At 44.2% G+C, this 23732-nt stretch overlaps 1 protein-coding gene across 3 annotated transcripts in view; it reads left to right on the plus strand.

The window, feature by feature from the left end:
- Nucleotides 1-618: 618 nt before the first annotated feature.
- Adgrf5 (adhesion G protein-coupled receptor F5) overlaps nt 619-23732 on the plus strand; it is a 99229-nt gene continuing 76115 nt past the window's right edge. The window contains exon 1 of one of the 3 annotated variants that reach the window (XM_006524125.4): nt 619-886. The gene's annotated coding sequence lies outside the window, so the exon portion shown is untranslated. The remainder of the gene's footprint in view (nt 887-23732) is intronic. The other 2 variants (XM_006524128.4, NM_001357332.1) reach the window with 2 other exon arrangements.

Here is a 23732-nt window from a genome sequence, read left to right on the forward strand (position 1 = left end):
GACACCTGTGAAAAAGTTGTTTGACTCCCAAAGGATTCAAAACCTAGGCAGAGGCTGAGAACCACTAATGTAGAGGATCCTGCTTGCAGCAATCTATGGATCATAGATCATCAATAATTCTGCAAGCCTTGGAACAAAATTGATTAATAAATATAGGAGATTTTTTCCCCCAAGATTAATAACCAATATCACGAACCTTTCCAAAAACAGCAGCAGTTTGGGTCTCTGCCTGATGGCAGGCAACTACTCTTTCTGAGCCTGTTCTGACCTGTTTTTCACTGGCTGCTCTGTTGCCTGATGTCTGGGCCAGGGCCAGAAGTAAGGGGAAGAGGACGAAGGCACCCTTGACTTTTGCAGAGTTAAACACTTGGAGAAATTTCAGGAAGAAAGTACTTTGTTAAAGATAAAGGTAGCGGCTGTGAGTTCTCTGCCTGTTGCCCGTCTCTCCTTAGTTTCATGGTTCTTAGCATGTTTATCCTCTCCTCTTTCAGTGGCCAAAGGACAAGTTTAAATTTCTGAGTCCCTCTGGGAAGCCTGCGAGAGGCAAGAGGCACCAAATACAGGAAATCGTGTGGAGAGGATTTCTCATTTATTACAGTCCCCAGATTGCTTCCCTTCCCCAGCCTCCGCCTCCACCTCCAGCCACACGGTGCCTCCCAGTTTCTTCCTGCACTGAGGAACAGCCCACAGTTCACCTCTGGCCCGGAGGTCTGGAAGCCCAGTGTGAGCCCGGGAGTCTCTAAAGTCTGATCTACCGAAACGCTACCCTCCTCGGGTTGCCTGAATGAATGGGACACCTTTAAGTTTCGCCTCACCTCAGAGGTCTGCGGGGAGATCGTCCACATAGAAGCAAATCTGAGGAGGCTGCCCACTGCTGAAGAGAAAGGTAGGTGCTCTTGTGGTCTTTTGTCTCCTTGGACGTAAGCCAAACTCCTCTAAGGCAGAGGGATGGGTGTCGGCTGCCTCTACTCAACTTCTGTGCCTTGTAGAGATCCGCTTGTTTACAAGGTTGTGTGGGCAAATAGTGGCAGGCAGAGGGTATTATTGATTGTTTTGAGTTTGTTTGCCTTTGGCTAGAGGATAGCAACCCATATAAGTGCATGAAGCACAAGGTCTGATTCTTGTTTTCTTTGGAGGAACCTCTCGTTAGAGGTTATGTGTTTTGGCTTCTGTGTGATGAAGGGGGAAATATTTGTGGGCTGACTTGTCCTTTTGTCTTTTCCCTACTGTGCAAACCTCGACCATAATTGTTTTAATCCACTTTCAAGTTTTGGAGTGAGAAATATACCAAGGTGGATAGAGAATATGGTAGCGGCAATACAGGCGTTTCTTATTTACATGCCCGTGCATTATAAATGAAAACCAAACCCCCAAACAGAAATGTTGTTCAGGGATCTGGTGGACATCCGTGTTGTTTTCTAGATCTTCCTTGCTCTTTCTGAGATTTCCTGAAATACACACCCAATGATAGCAAGAAAGCCTGGCTTTACCCACTTGGTACGGAGATCCTCTGCGGGCATGACAAGGCTCCTTTACCTGGACGCTTTAGCTGGATGTTAGTGGGCTTTAAGATGGTGCAGCTGAGACCCAGAGATAGTCGAGGCAGATTCAATTCCCAAAGTTCTGATTGGGTGGGGTGTGCTTAAGCTTTACCGTTTCACGTTGCCCTTATAACCAGCCGTTCTCTGAGGGGAAGTACTTGGACTGACTTCAAAGACTACCAGCCAACTTACTGAACTCTTTCGCTAGCTTCTCTTATTGATTGATTGGCTGGTTGATTGATGGGTCATTGTGAACTTAGCTTTGGTATTGTCTTTCTCCATTCATTCCCTGTTACATCCTGCTACAGAGTCTTGGGAAAAGGCCATTGTGATTGTGGAGTTCTCCTGAACTATATCAAATGTATAAACCCTACTGCTTGTATTGCCGCCACCCTAAGGGGCACCGGGGACCATTTGTATCAGGCATCACTTAAGGGCTCCTTAGAAGTGCAGACTCCTTCCAAGCCCAATCTCTTTGCCAGACTTACTGAGTCTGTGTATCATCCAGGTTGGGATACGTTCTTGCAGGGTCCTGCCTTGGGGAGGGCAGATGACCCCAGTTCTACTTCATAATATTCTGCCAGCCTCACCTCTCACGACCTGGCTCTAAACTGTACTTCGTGCCACTCCCCTTATCACCTGATCTCTCTGCTGCCCACCTATGTCTGGCTGTGCTGCTCTCTCTGCCTGGGTACTCCCATTCAGTTTCTCCCTAGTTACCCATTACAGCCTTAGTTTTACTCTTATGCCCCCACATTCAGTCTACCCCTCACTAAGCACCCTGGGTCTCTGATTTTATGGCATATGAAGTACCTGTTGCTATGGGATTTTCTCATCTGTTACTAGATGCTGGTGGTTTTTTTCTTTTTTTTCTTTTCTTTTCTTTTTTTTTTTTTTTTAATCCGTAGCATTCGGCATGTCTGGAATATTGTTCGTATTCAATCAGTATTATCTAATTGAAGGAAGAAAGGAAGGAAGGAAGGAAGGAAGGAACAAATGAATGTGTGTACCAGCCAAATAATTTGAATTAATGACTAGAATGAGATGCGTAGTTAAAGTTTTCCGGGAAGATTTTTTCCCCTACTCTTTTGATCAGAGTCTTCATAGATTCAGCTATTTGCAGAGCATTTTGAGGATGCTCTAACGTGCGCCGTGCGTTTTTAATAGTCTTCACATGTCCCTGGATAGATAACCCCTCTCATCAGTTACTTCCTAATCCCTGCTCTCTGCTCTTTGCCACACTAAGTCAGAGACTTGCTTTTTCAGCAGTGTGAACACCTTCCCCCCCTATCAGGCAGCTAGCTGGCTGTGTGCTAGGAATGCGATGACAGACATAACAATGCGAGCTTTGGCAGAGGACCTTTCTCCTCTCTCCTACACTTCCCTGGAAGAGGGCGGCGCGGGTGAGGTTGACAAAGAGCTCTGATGGCTAACAAATATTAACACATGCAAATGAGGGCATCGGGAGCTTTGATACAGTGTGTTCGGGCAGAAAGACTTGTACCAAATTCTGGGGTCTCTGGTTATAACACCTGCACCTGTGCCTGCCTCCCCGGGGGACTTTGGGTCTATAACCTTTCATGAAGCCTTGATTTTATGCAGTGGTGAACAGGAGCCTCTGTTCTCACATTGGCCCGTGTTTGTTTTTCCAGAGTCTTATGTATCCCAGGCTAGCCTTGAACTATGTTCTCAAGAACTATGATCTTGAACTTTTGGTGCCTCTGCTTTCACCTCCAAGCCTTGGACTTCCAGGCTTGCCCTTATCCTGCCCCGTTTATGCTGTACCAGGGATGGAACCCAGGGCGTATGCATGCTAAGAGGGCAAGCCAGCTACCCACTGAGCTGTATCCCTATCCCTCACCTCTCTTGGCAATGAGCTGCAGTTTTCTAGGCAAAGTCACCAAAACATCCTAAGGGAATCTGCCTTTAACTCCGGCCATAGACTTGCCTATTGTCCTTTGTACCTTACTTAGGGCATGTGCATAGCAACAGCTCCAACGGAGCTGCAAGGAAAACAATCCTTTCTACGCGCGCCCAGATCAACCACTAGGCTTAGAGGGCACAAGCTGCTCAGGCCTTCTCAAGTCACTTCTTCCCCTGTCTTTGAACCCTCTTTTTCTTGTCCCTCTGCACATGAAGTTTCCAAATACACACTTCCTGGACATCCAGATTTTCCTCTTCCTTCCTGACTCGCAGGCTTCTTCATCTCTCACTTACTGTCCCTTTCCACAGCAGCCCTTCAGCTCATCTCTTAACCACACAGATTTGCACTCAGGTCTATTAGTAATAAGCAACAGTGGTAGCCAGCAAAAGGATGTTAACCTGCATGGGAGGTTTCTGATGGATGGCCATACATAGATTATGGCTGAAACCTCAGTGTATATGATACAATCTTCCCTCATTGGCTGAAACCTCAGTGTTTATGATATACTGATTCCCCATCCCCTTCCTCCCCTTCTTCTCCCTTTCTTTCCCTCGTTCTTCTCATATTCTTCTACCACCCTTTTAGGAGACAGGGATGCTTGCTGCCCAGGCTGGCTTCCATCTTACTCTTTAGATGAGCAGGGAGTAACTGTTAACTCTTTGTCCTCCTGCCTCTCTCTAAGTGCTGAGATTCCTAGGGAGCAACACCTCACCTACCTCAACATTTCCCTTTGAATCAGAGCCTGCTGTGGGGGGTAAAAAGAGGCCAAGGTAGTTTTCAATTCCTTTTTTGTTATGTCTATCGATAGGTGATTGTCCGTGCCTTGCTAAATCTTGATTTCGTTTCTGAAAATATGTTCCAACACACAAGGTGAAAAGAAGATTACATATGTAACAAGTTGCTTGACTGACCTATGCCAGCAGAGCTGGGGAGATGGATCAGTGGGTAAAATGCTTGCCACTCAGACTGGAGAGCCTATGTTTGCATCTCTATCACATACATAAAAGGAAGGTGTGGCAGGAATCTTGGTCGTGGAGGGAGTGGGGATGTCGGCTTCAGCACAGAGATAAGTGGACGTTTAGGGCTTGCTGTGCTCATAATCTAACCTAACCAGTGAGCTCCAGATTCAGTGAAGAGACCTTGTGTCAAAAAATAAGACTTAGCTGGGCAGTGGTGGTGCATGCTTCTAATCCCAGCATTAAAGAGGTAGAGGCAGTCAGACCTCTGAGTTTGAGGCCAGCCTGGTCTACAGAGTGAGTTCCAGGACAGCCAGTGCTACACAGAGAAACCCTGTCTCAGAAAAAAAAAAAAAAAAAAAAAAGCAAAACAAACAAACAAAAAAGATTGAAAGCAATGGAGGAGGCATCCTGATGCCGACTTCCGACTTCCGGTATGTGAACATGTAAATACACCCAGTCACACCAAGGAAAAGCTTTATCCTAGATCTTAAAAGAGATTAAGATGATGAAACTGAGAAGAGGCTCATCCATAGAATAGTGGAAAGACATGGAGATATCTGAAGGAAGAGCTGCATGGCGTAGCATGCAAAGGTTGCCTTCAATTACTCAAAAGGTCCCTCATGTGGAAAAGAGAAGGCCACCAGATCATGGAATAGAATTTAAGGGTAAAAGATTTCAACTTGGTTGGGCAGGGAAAAGGGAGGCAGAGCTAAGTGTTTCAGAGACAGAGACAGGAGACAGGTAGAGAGAAGGACGGAAGAGGGAGGAAGAGGGAAACTGATCCAGATTCCGAGTGGCTTTAAATAGCCACGGGTAGCTATGAATATCACAAAAGGATAGGATAATTGGGAAACTTGTCTAATCTAGGTGGGCAGCTTGTATCATTATCAATTGGCTCTGAAATTATTGTGTGGACATCTTGTGAACTGAGAATTTATTGATATGTAAATCTGACTAATTATAAGCTCCCAGAGTTTTGATTTACTAAGTTACTAGGTTACCTGGTTATGAGGTTGATTTACTAGGGGATTTGTGATCACTAGCAGCAGGGGGCTGAGAAGGTACAAGTGGTGTTGAGGCAGACTGAGCTGGGAAGACCAGCCGACTGGGGCTAGCCAAGAGGCAGCAAGACCACCAGGGCAGAGAGTAGTAGGGTATAGTGGGAGATGGTGCCATTTTTTAATATTTCCCACAACAGTAACTCAATATGCAGAAGGATTTACCCACCATCAGAATTGTCTAAAAATGGGTGAGTTGTCTTGTGGGGGTGGGGGGACACCCTGTCCTGGGCAGCATTCCAGTGCCTTAGGAGATCAGCGGTCAGGGTGTTCCCGAAGGGAATGACTGAATGGGTGGGGTCTGAGCGATGACCTCCAAGGTCCCTTCCCACTCTTGAAAGTCTCATGATGTCAGTGCCCTAATCCAAGCCACCCGATAAAGAACTGAAAAAACATCACTAGCCTGGAATGACGTGAGCTGACTTTTCACTCTCTAGCCTTATTTTTTGGCTGCCATAATTTAAAAATAGGATCTTTGCAACAATAGATTAAGTCGGACTTCCAGGAAAAAGCACAAAAATCGAAACAAGAACAAAGAAGAGGGGAAAAGTTCACCCCAACCGCTCTTGGGTCACTCTACAAGTTGATCATGGCTTGATCCTTGGGTTATTACAAACACATTCTTATTTGATGGGAAATTGTTTGAAGACATTTTTAGTCAACACAAAAAGTGCAAATATCACAAGCCCCTATTCTAGCTCTGAAGCCAAAGGATTCCTGCAGGGATGTGTGTTCTTAGCCACTCAGAAATCTAAGTGACACATGCTGAAGCTTAATAGCTCCATGCTCCTCTGATGCTGCGAGTTGGGTGCCTGACGTCTAGGGAGAGGGGAGAGCTGTCTGGAGCTGGCTGCCTGTTTCAATGTCAAAGTTCCCCAGCCTTCCACTTGCCTTTTCTTCTTGCAAAAAGGACCACATTGGTCACAGCCTCTGTCAGATGACAACTTGGAGATTCTTAGAGATATAAGGATCAGTTTAAGTGGGCTCAGGCTATCTAAAAATTCTAGGCTAATACTGGATCCTTCCTAGACTCAGAAGAACTGGCTATTCTTGTCATCTGCTTAGGACCCTTTACATCCTTCTAAAGATGCTGGGCTGCACCGCAGCCAGCCTTTGCTTCCTCCAGCCTCATAGCAAGATCCCAGAAGAAGGACAAAAAAATGTCAACTGTCCTTTCTATAGAAGAGTACCAACAATGCAATAGTTTGTCATGCAGGAACAGAGGCACAATATATTTTATTCTGCAGGTTTATCTAGCCTTGCTTTCTTAAAAATAATGGTCTTTTAAAAAAAATCCCTTTGAAATATAATCAACAGTGAAGGGCCACATTATAGAACCTTCGAAGACCTATGTGTTTATTTTTAGATGCACTTTGGCTACATAGCATAGCAAAGCAACTGTCTAATGTCCGAAGCACGGCCCTGGGAATTTCCTCTAACAAGGCTGTGTTTCCGTCCATTGTTGCAGTACAAAGGGCAGAGGGAGGCTTGAGCAGAGACTCTTGCTAACCCCACCTAGAGGGAAACATGGAAGCTGTCGTTCCCCATCAGTCGACTCTATGTGATCCTGAGTGCAGAGGGTCAAGACGGAGGCCGGCCTCCACTCTGGGCAAATGCAAATGAGAAGATAGGTCTGATTTTTTTTTTCATCTAAAAATATCTCAGACACCGGTGATGGCAATTTAAAAATAAAAGGTCTGCTTTCTATTTGCAGCCAAGGCTGTACCCATCACCAGTGCTGGGTGCTGGATTCGAATGGAGTTTTGAGACGGGGATGGTGTTTGAGGTTATAGGTTGCCTGTGTAGCAAAGGGGTTTTTAATCCAATTACAGAAAAATGAATATCCTAAGAGCACACACACCACTCTAAGAGCACACATACCACCCCAACATGCATGCATGGCTACTTGCCATTGCAAAAACCAGCTAGTGAACCACCCTGAATTTTGTTGTTATTGTAGGCTTTGACATAGTCATCTTCAAGATAGATATAAAAGATCTCATGTCTTATTAGTTTGGAGATAAATAAAGTAGTATATTATAAACTAGACTTTGCTTAAGGTTTTACAATTTGATTTTACATTGCTAAATATTCCTTTTAAGTAGTTCCTATGAAAGTATTTATATCCTGATTCCAGTACTTTTTTTTTACAACTATAGACAAAGAGGTGCAAAATGCCACTTTACCTAGGTGTGATGTCACATGCTTCTAATCCCCCACCCCCAACAGATAGGGCTTCTCTGTGTAGCTTTGGCTGTCCTGAAACTCAATCTATAGACCAGGCTAGTCTTGAACGCAGAGATCCACCTGCCTCTGGCTCCCTAGTGTTGTGAATAAAAGTATGCTATACCATGCTTTTAATCACAACACCAGAGAGGTCGAGGCAGAAGTGTTTCTCCAAGTTCAAAGTTAGCCTTTGCTACACACAGAGTTCCAGGCTACCCCAAGCTACATGGTGAAATCTTCTCTCAGAACCTCCTGAAACCTGGGCTGTCCTGATACTTCAGGAAGTAGTGTGCTTGCCTTGCAAGCATGAGAACACCAGTTCAGTCCCTGGGACCCCCACAAAAAGATGGGTGTGGTGGAATCTTTATGGCCCAACGGCTAGGAAAGCAAAGACAAGTTCATCTTTCAGTTAGCCTAGCCTATTTGGTGGACTGCAGGGAAATGAAAGACTCAAAAACCAAGATGGATAGCCTCTGAGGGATGACAGGCAAACTTGCCCTCTGGCCACCACATGCATGTTTATGCACACATATGCACACATCCACATACCCACATATTCAGAAAACAAACAAACAAACAAATCTCTTTTCACTTCCCTGTTCCTTATATTTTAATCCCTCCCTCTGCACTCCTGAGGAAGGTCTGTACAGCACTGTTTTAAGTTTCAGTGCCCTGGCTTGTGTGGGGGTCTCATGGGAGAGGAAAAGGTGGGTCTGTCTCGGGTCCACATGCAGCATTCCATGCCCTCCCTGCCCTGACTCCATCTGGGATCTTAATTCCAGTGGCTCAAGGCCCAGCCTCAGCCCCAGCACAATCACAGGTTCAGGGAGCAGAGGGGACCTGGATATACAAACAGCAGCTCAACGCAGGGCTAGGATATCTAGGCCTTGTCAGCAGGTGTCTATCCAGGCCCTTCCAGGTCGCCAAGATGCAGAAAAATGTTTGCTGGTCCCGTGGTGAGAATACAGGAATGCTTGTAAAAATGCCTTTCTGGGTTGTTTTGTTGGCCGAGTGTTTATTATCAGACACCCCTCAGGGGTTCACAGGGCAGGTTGTGAATGTCCATGTGCGGCCTGGGAATTTCCTTCCATAGAGGCTATGCTTCCTCTCTTTGTTGTTCCTCAAAGAACAAGTAGAGACATTACTAGAGATTCCTACTTAACCCTCTCCTGCTGCTGCCTCGTGGTTCTTCCTAGCTGGAAAAAAAACTACCCTGGAAAGCAAAAAAAAATTTATGCATTTCAGCTCTATGTGTGCACCTGCAACATGCCAGTATCTGTGTATGCATGCCTATTTGAGTGTGTGTGCATGCACATGTGATTGTGTGTGTGTGCACATGGGTCAATGGAGAAGAAATAATATGTAATCATACATTGCAGAAAACAAATGTTCATTCACAGTTATATCCACTCACCATATTGTTGTTTAGGCCTGATAAGACTACTACTTTCTTTATCATGATATGCATTTCTATGAGAACTTCTACTTCAATTTCAGTTCCTTCATTGATCCCCCTGCCTCCCCTCCACAGAGTGTGCTTGTTGACTAAAGCAGAGGCATGGCAAATTGAAAAATCCTTTAGTTGGATAAGAATGATTTACTAAACACATATGCAACATCATCAAGCACAAAAGAGATGCAGAAGTTCTAGAAAATTCTAGAGCATATGATATAAATATGTTCAGGCACACGCTTTCATGCACAATGAGGGTGCAAAGAAATCACACAGTTGTCTGAACTAAGGCTGGAAAGGACTTGGAGAAGGTTGTGAGTCCTCATCTTTGTTGAGACTCTTCTGTGCTCTCCAGAAGCACTGAATAGAATTCTCTAAGTATCAGGACAAGTGAGCAAACCACGTGCCCACCCACCCCCCATTTCCACACATGCGCACAAGCATACTTTTCTCTCCAGAGGAAGGTTTGAAGCATTCACATGACCCGCAGTTCTAATCACAATCACAATTCTGACCATTTCTTCTCTGAGTTTCCATCTTGTTCATAAAGTACATGGGACCGACCATGTGGCTGTCTGCCATGTTTTAACTTTCTCTCAGGGAGCATTTGAAGCGTGCATCCTGCCCCTTGTTTATTCACCATTCAGAGGCCCGAGAGTGGTTTGCAGCATCACCTGAGGGAGAAGCATGGCGATTATGGAGAAAGCGTTGAAATCTTGTGTCAGTGGAGCAGCTGCCCAATCGTCTTTCTCCTAGGGAGAGGAAGAATGGACACAGGCTTCCCCAAGTTTGGGTGCTGGATGGGGTCCCACAGAAAGGATGTGCATTGCTGGTTGTTTTAATAACCTTAATTTCTTTACAGTATTTGTGTGTGTGTTCATGTGTGTGTGGGCACACATATGTGTTGGTGCACATGTGTGTAGATGCACGTGTGTGCATGCCTGTGTGTGTAGGCACACATATGTGTAGTTGCATGTGTGATATAGGTGTGTGAGTGTGTAGGTACACGTATGTGTAGGTGCATGTGTGTGTATGCATGTGTGTGTAGGTGCATGTGTGTATAGGTGTATGAATGTGTAGATACACACAGGTGAAGGTGCACATGTGTGTATGTGTGTGTGTGTGTGTGTGTGTGTGTGTGTAGATGGACATGTGTGTAGCTGCAAGTGTGTATATGTACACACATGTGAATGCATGTGGAGGCTGTAGCTTGATAATGAATTTCTCCCTCTATCTCTCTCCACCTTTCTTTGGAGAGTGGAAATACCTATATTTGATTCTGCCACTGAACCTGGAGCTCACTGCAATTTAGCCACACATCTAATCAGACAGATCTAATGGATTGCCCTGTATTTGTCTCCCAGCACTGGGTTTATAGGTGTGCACTGCAACACCAGATTCTTACATAGTGTCTAGGGATCTGAACTTGACTCTTATATTTATGTAGTGATACCATACCAATGGCCATACCATCCATACCAACTAACCATACCATCTCCCCAGCCCATAGTCTCCATTTTTGCACTATAACAGTTCAAGAAAACTATATAAATAACCAAGGACCAGAGATGCCAAGCATGGTGAATAAGGTGTAGGTGGAGTGATGTGAAAATGCAGGCTCCCAGGCTCCCTTCACCTTTGAAATTAGACCCTGAATGAAGGAGAGGAGGGGTCAGGGTAGGAGAGGTCACATTTTCCCAAGCAGCATTTTCTTGGACCTCAGAGTTGGTTGAATATGTCTTCATGTATAAGAACCATTTTCTAGAAATACCCCACAACCTTGGTTTAGAAGACTTTTCACAATGGTGACATAATGCGCTCTTTAGAGTAGATGTGATGTTAGCTTGTGAATTTGACATAACCTAGAGTCACCTGGGAAGAGAGACACGATAAAGGATTGTCTACACTGGGTGGCCTATGAGCATGGGTGTGGAAAAGTGCTTTTTGTTACATTAATCAATGTGGAAGGACTTGGCTCATTGTGGGTAGCACCATTCCCTAGGCAAGGGGTCCTGACTGTGTCGGAGTGGAGAAATCAGGCTGAACACATTGCAGCTATGTAAACAAACACATAAGCATTTATTCCTCTCTGTTATCAACTGTAGGTATGGTATAACCAGCTGTAGACTGGAACCCAGAAGTGTAAACTAAAAATCTGTAACCCAGAAGTGTAAATCCTTTCTTGCCTAAGTTCCCTGCCCCTGGCATGAATTTTTTATCCCATCAACAGAAATGAATCTTGACCAGTAGGTTCATGATTTGCACTCTAGGCTCACCGTTTGCATCTCAGCGCTTTTCTCTCTTGGAACACAATATAATGTACTGGCAAGAGCTAGGTTTGGGGTTCAGATACAGCTTGAACTTTCTCAATATGTTTGATTTTTTTTTTTGTCTGTGTAGTTTTTTTTCTTGTTTTGTTTTGTCTTAAGCTTGGAAAAGTTGTTTGGTTTGGTTTGTTTAACCGGTCTTCTTATTTGAAGTAGAAATGGTTACCTAATTTATACATTAAATGACATATTATGTTAAAGGGTTCATCAAAAGTGCTCCGCATACTCTTAAGATGAGAATTGTTCTCAGGAAGAGACAGGGCTCGGCAGTAATGGCAAACTCTTAATCCCACCAGGAGGCAAATGGACGTCTGTATGTTCCAGGCTAGTCAGGACAGTCTACAAGGAGAGTTCGAAGACAGCTAGGGATACATACAGCGAAACCCTGTCTCAGAAAATTTAAAGGAGAAAGAGGAGGAGGAAGAAGAGGAGGAAGAGGAGGAGGAAGAGGAGGAAGAAGAGGAAGAAGAGGAGACAAGAATCACCAATAACAACAAAATCATTAGCAGCTCCTCCAACAGGAAATTCTATGACCTTAGGTTCTCTCTCAAAGCATTAAGACAATATTCTGGGCTGGAGTTGTTATAACTTGGTGGTGGAATAAGTGTGCAGCTTTTGAAAAGCTCGAGGTTTGATGCCTAATATGGAAGAAAAAAAATGAAGAACAAATGAAAAGAAAGAGAACCAGGAAAAAAGAAAACACTCCATACTCCATTCAAAGTAGGTTCTCAACTCTGTTTAGCCAGTGACTAAATGCTTCTCACCACCACTGGTGTGAATGCACATTCTCAGAAAAGGGTAGGATTAAAAATAATAGTAAATGTTTAGCTAAAGCCAGATATGGTCGTGCAGGTTTGTGGTCTGAGCACTTGGTGAGGACAAAACTGAAGGATTACTGAAAGTTGGAAGCCAACCTGGGCTACATACTGAGCTAGAGACTATCTAAGAATACAGGAGGCTAGAGAGATGGCTCAGCAGGTAAGAGTGAATATTTCTTATTCTTACTTATTGTGATAGATTAGTCTTCAAAATTAAGACACACCCTCACTAAGGATTTGAATAATATTCCCAGTTGACTAAGATCGATTGGTTCCATTTTAACCTCTAAAACTTGAACATCTGTAAATGTATATACTCACACATTCATGGAGATACATTAGTGATTCAAGGTGGTTATGTATGTGGGATCTTAGCTATGGACTTATACCACATTTAGAAAGAAACAGAAAGAGAAAGGGAAAAACCAATTAGTAACCTAGAAAGAACTAAGACATTTTGGAAAGCCAGAGGGAAGGGAGGGAGAGGAGAGAGAAAGAATGTGAATTTGACTGTGTACGTGGAGGTGTCTAAGCAGAGAAGCATCTTAGATCCTTTTGGCTCTTTTCTTCCTAGCATTGAGGCCTTAACACTAACCAGGCTCATCTCTGAGCACTCACCGTGAATAATGTTATTTAATGACACAATTATACTACAGCCTCCATTTCACAAGTGAAAAACTGAAGCAAAGGAGAGGTTAAAAAACTTGCTACACTTCCCGAGTTAATAAGTGGTAGACCTTTTACCCCATGAAGTATGGCATCATAGCCCAAGCTCTTACTTCTTCCAGAACTCTAATAACGTGCTAGCTCAAGGATCATTCACACACATGAATGCTTCTCTGGATCACATAATGTGAGGTGCTCACTTGAAAAGTCAGCAAATACTGACAGTGCAGGAATACTACAGGAAACCAGGGAGCCTAAGAATAGATTTTTGTAAGGAGGTCTAGCTCCTCAGACAGAAGGAAGAAGGGGTGTGCACACGGCTGGGGAGGGTCCCTGCAGTAATGACCTTGAACTGGCCCATGAAGGATGAGGGAAGGCAGCAGCACAACAGAGATGGTTTTCAGGCATTTATGTATAAAATACAAGGCATTTACGTATAACATCATCATTTCATACAGCATAAGTAACTTTAATTCTTCTCAATTGTGTCTCAGTAAAACTGGGTGGGATGGGTAAGGCATAGGAAAAGGCAAAGCTGGATTCGAGAACAGATGTTGTAATGACCAAGGGAATTCACCAGAGATCAGTGGGTGTGCACTTGCGTGCGTGCGTGTGCGTGTGTGTTGAGGAAAAGGAGAGATGCTCCATGGATTGACCCAAGAGCTCATCTCACTGCCAATGTTTTTTCTAAGGGCATTGGGAGACTCTGGTTATCTCACCTAAGGCTAGAAACCAAGCATCCTTAGAATCTTCTCTGCATGAGAAACGACTGAATATGGCTATCCTCTGTCCCTCCATAACTATTAAATTTCCATGTAGAACCACCAGGAATTTAACAGAATGCTAGTTTCCAAGCTCCACTTCTGGTTTTAGATTCTAGAGTCTGGGGTAGGTCTTAAGGATTTTGTAACCAGACCCCATACACCCTGACACACACACACAGCCTGATAGCATCCACCTTCACACACACACACATACACACACACACACACACACACACACACACACACACACACACGGAGTTAGAACCACTAGTGTTCACATCAAGCTCAGTGTCTTGAGTGTGAAAGCCAGGAGTTCACCAAAATCACTTGGTTCATTCTTAGGTCACAATAAAATTTAAAAATGTCCTCCAAGGAAAATCGCTAATTCACTTCTTTTCTATAAATGCTTCTTTTATTTTTAAACATTTTTGTAATTTCATAAAACCCCAATCCAAATATCTCTGATATTCTGGTCCATTTTGGTCTGTAAGTGGTCAAAATATGGTCACTTCTAGGGTTCTTTGGAATTTTAAGAATTGGTCCTTTGAAACCTCTGTTTGCAAAGCAGGAAGCCAATTGTTGCCCAGAATAAACACTTGAATGGAGCAATCTGTTCCTTTGGAGGGCTTTCGTGCTGCCCCATTTAAGCAAGCTTCCATAATCTAGAAGAGTTTGCAGCTGAATCTTGATGGAATGGCCGCTGAGTGCGAAGACAGGTCTGTGAGTCTTCGTGTGGTCTGCTAGCAAAGAGAAAATACATCCTGCCTGCTGTTATTTCCTCCTGAGGAGATAAGGCAGGAAGAGGCTAGGAAACCAAGCTCACTGACAAGAAAGGGTTGGAAGGATGGATGGGAAGGAATCTGTGTGTTCCTTACCTCCCCACCCCCCATCCCTGCTCCTTTGTTTACAGGGTTGGGGGTAAGGGTGGAGCTAAAACCCTCTGACATCTCTGAGTTGCTGGCCAAGAGCTTGGCTAGTACAGAAGATCAACTAAAGTCGTCGCTGCTTAAGGTTTGAAAGGGAATTTAGAGCTTGTCAAGGCAGCTCAGTGGGTAAAGATACTTGCTACCAAAACTGTCTTAGCCCGGTGGAATTAGAGAATCAAATTCCCAAATGTTAGCCTCTGACCAAAATGCTCAAGGGGGTGCCACTTTCAAAGCCACCATAGCAATGTCCTTTGGCTAAGGAAGGAACTGGTGGTGGACATGTGGTGAAGGCTGGAACTGGTTTTGTGTGCTTGCTGGGGTTAAAAATGTCCATCTTGCCCAAACATACAAGTTAAGCTGAAAAATCATGTTTTCCTCAAAGCAACCCTCGATAGGAAGCATTTCTGGCTCTCAAGATGCTTAATATTAGCTTGGAAGGAGAGCAAGCAGCCCTGGAGGGCCCTTTGCTGAGAGGCTCCAAGACACACTGGGAGGCAGACGCTTTGAGGAATGAAACTGCTTACTGTAGTTAAGAAAACTCTAGCAGCATTGGCCATGGGAACTTCATGCCTGGAATCCTGGCCCTTAGGAGGTAGAGATGGGAGGATTAGAAATTCAAGGTCATCCTTGGCTACATAACAAATATAATGCTAGCCTGGGCTACAGGAGACCCTGACTTAGAGGCAATTCACAAGAATAAGACACAAAGAGTCCTGAGTCAGTGGGGCTGGCTACATAGGTGTAAGGGGTAAGAGGGAGGATTTCACAACAGGGAAGAAAGAGGGGCCCAGGCCACTACCACCAATACTCAGATGCTCACACACACTCACAATCCTCTAATGTCTCCGTCTCTTTTTTTGCTCATCAATTTACAGAAGTTACCTGTTTACTTGTCTGCATTGCTTTTCCAGTAAGGATCTCATAGGGGGAAAGTGCCACTATGACAAGTTAATGGAAGAGGTGGAACAGCTATGTCAATAGGCTACTTGAAGCATGGAAAAACTGCCGACCCAGTGGCTTTGGGCAAAAAGTGGCACGAAGGTGGGAGGGCGAGGAGAGGTATCATAAGAACTTGGCAAGATCCACGGCTGTGGGCAGAGGGCTCCCTCTGGCTCAGAAGCTGAGGAGAGTGATTTCCTGCACTGTAGCTTGGCCAAAGAGAAGAGAAGTAGATTCTGTAGTATCCTCTTCTGCCATGCTCCCTCACGCTTCCCAGGGTCAGCAGGGAAGAGGCGAGCCTGCCTCTGAGAGCTGCCTCATCCCTGTTATGAGCAATGCCTTACTGAAGGTGTGATGATGCAGAGTACAGCACTGAGTGAGCATGGCCCCCAAAGACAGAGATGGAGCTGGAGGGGAAGCTAAGGATGATCTGTACTATAGTTGCTATAGTTACTGCTGACCCACTGTCTCATGGATAGACCTCTACCTACTGGGGCTAGTCCTTTAGGCAGATGTGGTAGGAAGGAAGGAGAGATGGACTGGCATCTAGATGACCCAGTGCCTGTACTGAGTCTCTCAGACCTTTGTTTTCTTTCTATCCACATTGTACTTTGTTAACGCCACACAACGCCCTACCACCTACCCCTGCACAGAAAGCAGCAGTGTACTTGAAGGATGCCAAGGGTTGGTGTTCTGGTATCTGCAGGAGCTAGACACCTGAGGGAATTTAGCCACAGCTGCCCCCACCTGCTTGGACAGCAGGTCTCTCAGAGTTCTACGCTTTCCCCTTGGTGGCTGAGTGTTTTTTACAATCTATAAAATGATGATGTACACGGTCCTTTTTCAGGACCCAAGGGGATATGGAGATCTGACTCTGTGATTGGCACGGCACACAAGGGCAGTAGTGGCCACCAAGGCTGTTTCTTCCTCTTTATAAGTATAACACTTTTATTATTTTTTGAGAAATTCATATATGTATGCATTGCATTTTGGTCATATTCAAACCCATGCCTTTCCCCTAACTTCTCCCACACCTACCCCCATCCTCCTATGAATCCCAAATTCGAATCCTCTTTCTGTTGTTTTTTTAGTTCAGTTTGTGCTGCCTTTATACTCACGTGTGGAGCCATGCGCTGGAGCATGGTCCAGCTACCAGGGACCACACCCTTAAAGAAAACTGTCCCTTTCTCAGAAGCCATCAACTGACTAGAAGCTCCTCTCTCCTCCATGCTAGAATGCTTCCTGGCTTGATGTCCCGCTGGTCTTATACAGGCAACTGCAGCTCCCGGTGAGCTGTCTGTTTCTTTCAGAAAATAAGTTCCCTGAATTTGACAGAGGTTTGCAAATGTTGTCCGAGGCTCTTCCTCCTGCACTGGGGCAGTCTGTTCCACAATCATGATTAGAGAGAGGGTCAGGAGGTAGGAAGATAGCCTGTCCCAGTAGGCTGCTTCACCCTCGTTCCCCAGCAAGACTTCCTGTTTCCTTCCTCCAGAGTCAGGGAGAGTCAAAGCTTGTTTGCCTCCAGACGAGGTAATACTTAAAAAAAAAAAGTGATCCAGAGGGCTTAGAACTGAGAATTTTGATGCTTCCCTTCCTCTCAGAGAGAAGTTTGCAGACAGAGTCAATCAGGAGGGAAGTGGAGGGCTTAGGGAAAAGAAGAGCAAGATTAGCTCCTTCTGGAGAAGAGAAAAGACCTTGGTGAGTCTTAGGATTCACGGGGCCTTCCTGTTCTGTGAGGTTTCAGCCCGTTATTGCTAGGCTTGAATACCTACTTTTGTATATGTGTCCTGCAAGGATTGCTCCAAGTTCACAAGGAGGACACCAATGAAGACCGAGCCAGTGACCTTTCAAGCTGTTCCCGCTGCCTGTGTGAAGAGTTTATTACATAGACTGAGGGCACTAGAAGGAGGAGGGGGCCCTGCGTGCAATACCGGTGAAATGTTTACAGAGCATTTAAAATTAAGTGAAAGATGAACCAAAGTCTGAAAAAGGTCATCAACACACAGTGCCAATTCTCAACAGCACTCCAAACAAACTCTTTGTCGCTTTGCATTTAAAGAATTGTTTACATCAGTGAGTTCTGAAATATTACCCATGTTCTGCATTATTGTATGTGTGTCTTTTTGTTAACTGTATATTCTAGTCAGCAGTGGTGGTGGTGTATATCTTTAGTCCTAATACCTAAGAGGAAGAGGCAGGAGTAGGAGAGTTTCTGTGAGTTTGAGGCTAGTGTGGTCTACATAGCAAGTTGCAGTGCTCCATGGTAAGGCCTTGTCTTAAGGAGTGAAAAAGGCATATTCAACATTGGGAGTTAATTCAGACAATTTTCATTTATATGATGACCCCTGACACAGAAAGACTCACCTACTCTGTTGCTTTCAATCCTGAGGACCTGGGTCCATACTTTTAAATCCAAAAGCCTTTAACTCCAAGCTCAGGAAATCTGACACTCCCCTTCTGTCTTCTGTAGTTACCTATACTATATGGTACACACACACACAGAGAGAAACACAAACTCATAAATAAATACAAATATGAAGATTCAACAAAAAAGAGTAGGCTCAACTACTTTTGGGGCTTGCCTCAAGTGTCTCTAACTCCTACAGGTTGACATAGATCCTCATTTGAACTATAGATTTAAAAAGGAACCTGTGGGGCTGGGGACAAGGCTTAGCATGTAGAGTGTTTTTCTAACATGAACAAAACGCTCAGTTCCATCCCAGCACCAAACAAACCATGCATGGTGGCCCCCATCCCAGCATCTAGGAGGCAGAGAAAGCAGAAGTTCAAGGTCATCTCTGGCTACATAGTGTGTTCAAGGCCAGCATAGGCCACATGTGGCTCTTTCGGAAAACAGTGGCTAGCCATATTAGAGTGGTGCTAGGAAAGACAAAAAAAAAAACCTGGGCAGAAATCACTTCATTTCCATAACTATGTGACCCTAACAGTTTCTGTTTGTGTTTAAACATCAAAATGTACAAAGTTCATACTTAAAATTTTCACTTGCTTAATATTTTAAAGAGAAACATTTTCCTTTTTAGTTAATAAGTTTTGATTTAAATAACTAGTCAAGAAAATTATATTTTTAGAATAAAGTTAGGAGGGTATCCCAGAGGATGTAATTATGCTAAAGCATTGTCCTAATGTCTGTGTAGCTCTGGGTTCAATCCCTAGCATTTCGGGGGGTGGAGTCGGGGGAGGAGAAGGCCAACTCAATGAAAAGAGGAGAATTTAAGAAATGAGCTAGTCTAGCTGTTAAATGTGCCAAAATCTTTCATGATCCATGATTAAGTGTGTATCTGCTACTTCCTTCCCTCTAATTGCAATGTGAAGTTTGAGTGTATATGAGGTTCGGATGTACATATACGTGTACACACACACACATACACACACACACACCTATAGCTACACCTTCATGTACGCATTTGTTTGGAAAGACTAGAAATATAAATGGCTTTCCCATCTCAGCATCCCAGGTCAGATGAGGCAAGCTGGAGGGGTGTGGGCCTGGAATAGTCTTGTAATTGTCCTGTAATTGTTGATCTGTAGCTGTGTTTTGTGTACGAACTTCCAATTCCAAAAATAGCTTCACGGTCCTGAGAGGCGAACACTGATAAATCAACGGCAGTGTAATTAGGAAAAGTCTTGAACTTGGAAACCCAGCCTCTTCCTTGTGCTGGGGTAGGTTATCAGAGCTGTGGCAGGATGGACAATCTCTACAGGGCAAGACAGCAGTGCTAGGTCCTTCCTAAGAGCAATAACAGCCACCACAAGCACCCTTCTCTCTAAATTCTTACCCTGCCTCAAAAAAAACTAGGGCCAGGCTAGAACCCCAAACAATTCATCTTTGTGTTCACCAGCTTGATTAAAAAGAGAGTGGCAAAGTCAGTTCTTGTCTCAGAACTCCCCTTAATGGTGAGCGAAGTAGGCACCACACCTGTGTGGTATGTCCATGTAAGCCATGCATGTAATGGCCACATAAGCATGACTTTGGTCTGGGGAGGCATAGGATACAGCTGATTTACAGGCAAGTCACTAGAGACTAATGCTATTCCCCTGGTATGAAAACATACTGAATGTACACGAGTTACTAACATGTGCACAGTCTGTAAGTTATTTGCCATTACATTCCCATTTAAATAATTCACAGGAGGTAACAACAACAGCAACAACAAAAAGGTGTCCTTTTTTCTACCAAGACCTTCTTAACTAATTTCCTCAAGGCATGCTCACAGACTTCCACTTTTTCAGCCTTTCTTATCTCTAGGATTTTAAAAGGCACAGTCGGACTTCAGAAAATTTATTTCTTTTTTTTAATATTTTTTTATTACATATTTTCCTCAATTTCATTTCCAATGCTATCCCAAAAGTCCCCCACACCCTCTCCCCCCCCCACTCCCCTACCCATCCATTCCCATTTTTTGGCCCTGGCGTTCCCCTGTACTGGGGCATATAAAGTTTGCAAGTCCAATGGGCTTCTCTTTCCAGTGATGGCCGACTAGGCCATCTTTTGATACATATGCAGCTAGAGTCAAGAGCTCCGGGGTACTGGTTAGTACTTAATGTTGCACCTACAGGGTTTCAGATCTCTTTAGCTCCTTGGATACTTTTTCTAGCTCCTTCATTGGGGGCCCTGTGATCCATCCAATAGTTGACTGTGAGCATCCACTTCTGTGTTTGCTAGGCCCCGGCCTAGTCTCACAAGAGACAGCTATATCAGGGTCCTTGCAGCAAATGCTTGCTAGTGTATGCAATGGTGTCATTGCTTGGAGGCTAATTATGGGATGGATCCCTGGATATGGCAGTCTCTAGATGGTCCATCCTTTTGTCTCAGCTCCAAACTTTGTCTCTGTAACTCCTTCCATGGGTGATTGTTTCCAATTCTAAGAAGGGGCAAAGTGTCCACACTTTGGTCTTCGTTCTTCTTCAGTTTCATGTGTTTTGCAAATTGTATCTTATATCTCGCTATACTAAGTTTCTGGGCTAATATCCACTTATCAGTGAGTACATATCATTTGAGTTCTTTTGTGATTGTGTTACCTCACTCAGGATAATGCCCTCCAGGTCCAACCATTTGCCTAGGAATTTCATAAATTCATTCTTTTTAATAGCTGAGTAGTACTCCATTGTGTAAATGTACCACATTTTTTGTATCCATTCCTCTGTTGAGGGGCATCTGGGTTCTTAATGGTGCTTTATTTTCTGTTTTTACCACCACTACCTCCCACCTTGACTTTGGGCTTCTTCTCAACCAATCTGTTTTTGGCTGCTTCCCATGACTGAATTTCATAGCCATTGTTGTTCACAGACATGAGGGGTCATTGGCCAATCCTTCTCATATTGCTGTTTCAAACAAACATCTTCACTGTGCCTGGCATGTGATATAATTTTTGAAACAGCTTTTTAAAAAAGAATATATCATTGCCCCAAGAAATAGGACATGAAGGCAAAGGCCCTAGAGCCAAGACTTGGGTAGGCAGATGGAGTGGCAGTTGTTACTACTGAGAAATCCTTTTGTGGTTGACCAGAAGGCTGTGCTGACTTGTTATTGCACCCTTGCACTTTGCATTTTGGTAAACTTGCAGTTTCAGCTTTCCCCTAGAAACAATTTTACTTCACCCAAGACAGCAGTGTACTTCTTTGTAGATGTAGGGTTGGCCATACATCTAGTAATAGGTATTTCATTGAAGTTTCCTTGTCATAGAAAAAGCTCCTGTGGATATGTTGTGATAGTTAGTCTCAAATATATATTTGATGAACTCTACAATCACCTGAGAGATGGGCTTCTCGTCATGCTTATGAGCAGTTATGTTAATTAGGTTGATTAAAGAGAGAAAACTGCCAACTGTGGGTATCACCATTCCCTTAGCTAGGATTCTGGACTGTGTATAAAGGAGAAAGCAAGCTGAGCATAAGCAACCATTGTTCTTTTCTTCCTACTTGAGGAAGACACAGTTTGACAGGCTGCTTCAAACTGCTGCTTTGACTTCACTACCATGATGGACTGTTCTTCACACTGATACATTAAGTGATAGCTCTACCAACTGAGCTAGCTCCCCAGTCCTTACTTTGTCTTTTTGCAACAATGAAGCCAGAGAAGAGGTAGGGCAAACATCTACTTAATGAACTCTGGTTAGGTTTGTAAAGACAGTAGTAAAGGTGGGTTGGAGTGAGTCCGGGAGAGGGACACTCGTGTCTAAGGAAGATTGTTAAGAGCCATTCTGGCGCACACTGATGGGACTGCCTCTAGTGTCTAGAGAGAATGAGGGAATGGGACCCAGAGCCATGGAGGAGGAAGAAAGTCATCAGGAGAAGCAGGGGATGATTTTGTCCTAAACCACAGAAAGAACAAACCAGAGACGTGTGGGACAACAGGATACTTTTCTCATTAAGTTGATTTTTACCAAGTAGGCTATTAAGAAGGAAGAGGTTAGAGGTTAGTGGTGGCTAGTTGAAAAATTAGTATCAACTATAGAATGACCCGCAGACGTGACTTTAGAGCTCTCACAGAGAGGTAGCAGGAAGGAGATGAATTTCTGTGCAAACGGCATGCCAGCCCTCAGGCACCTTTAGAAATCTCTTTTGAAATCCTACCTCCTGACCTACTTCCTTGTCTCTAACTTCCATCCCCTATTGCTCTTCCATATAGAACCTTCAACTCCAGACCTACATTAATTCATACTAATATGCAACCCTGCTGGGAATAGAAATGGAGAACATGTCAGCCCGTCAGAACTATGGAGCCAGAGGACAAGCTGTTCTATCGTTGAAATCCATTTGTTTGTCAAAGTATAATTTCAGAAATAAAGAGGCAAGGTGGTGGACATAGGCTTCTTTGTTTGCTTCCAATCCTGCCACAGAGAATCTGGGAAAATGGCTCAGTGGGTGAATTGATTTTAGATCCACAACACACACACACACACACACACACACATATGCCAGGCACCCTCATAGGCATCTTTAACCCCTGCCCTGGGGGTGGGGTTGAGGTTGGGGGTGGGGACTGGGTGGGAACAGGGGGATCCCAATGGCTCACTGGCCAGACAGTTTAGCTGAATCAGTGAACTCCAGGTTGAGGGAGAGATGCAGCCTCGAAAAATAAGGTAAGAAGGGACCGAGGATGATACTTGTTGTCCTCTTTATGCACACATGTGGGCACTCACTCATACACACACACACACACACACACACACACACACACACCCTGCAACACAAGTGGCCATTTCTGTTCTGGTGCCACCTGGCATCAAGTAGTTCAGACCACTACTGTACTAGTCACTACATTTTCAGGTCAGTGATATTACAACATGCTAACACCACTCCACATTCTCCCATGGAAGGATACAGGGAGATGAACTTATTTATCAACTTATTTAAGATTGTCATTTATTCATTTACTTGGCTCTAATTAGATCAGGAAACATTGTATCCTAGAAGCCAGGAGACTGAGACATATGATTGCCAAGAGATTGAGACCAGCCTGAGCTATGTGTCTTCTGAATGATCGATCAATCAATCAATCAATCAATCAGGAAAGATCATAATGAAAAGACCACAAGGCTAATCTAAGCTGTATTCAAAAACGGCCCCTCCATTTCAGATATCACATATACGTGACCTTTCTTCCTGCATCTCTGTGGAGATGTTGAAACTCAAAAATCAAGAAATAAAGTGATTTTGAGAGAGAAGAGGAGTAACAGATCCCAGAGGCAACTGGGAAGAGTGTGGAGATTTTTATTAGTGGGATGGAGAGTGGGATATTATGTTGTCTCAAAGAGTGAAGAGCTGATCAGAGGGCCAGTGCTTGGGAAAGAAGAGGAGAAAAGTCCTCTAGTCTCAGTGTGGGACCCTGTAGAGGCATACATTGGAGAATTGGTGGAAGCCCCTAGCAGGAGAGTGTCACTCCAAGCATGTTTTGTAATTACACCTTTGACCACTCCCTGACCCCTAACTGTCCGTGCTCACATTTCCTGTGTGTGTTCTAAGGAGTTCACAAAGGAAAATTTTTGTTGTTGTCTTATTTACTTTCATTTTTCTTTGCACCAACTGAAAGCCACACAGACACAGCCTCTATGGAAAGTAGGGGACCGTTTAGGCTGAGTAACCCAGGAGAATACCCATGCCGTTCAGA

This window comes from Mus musculus, chromosome 17 (genome assembly GCF_000001635.26).
Source record: "Mus musculus strain C57BL/6J chromosome 17, GRCm38.p6 C57BL/6J".
Taxonomy (NCBI): Eukaryota; Metazoa; Chordata; class Mammalia; order Rodentia; family Muridae; genus Mus; species Mus musculus.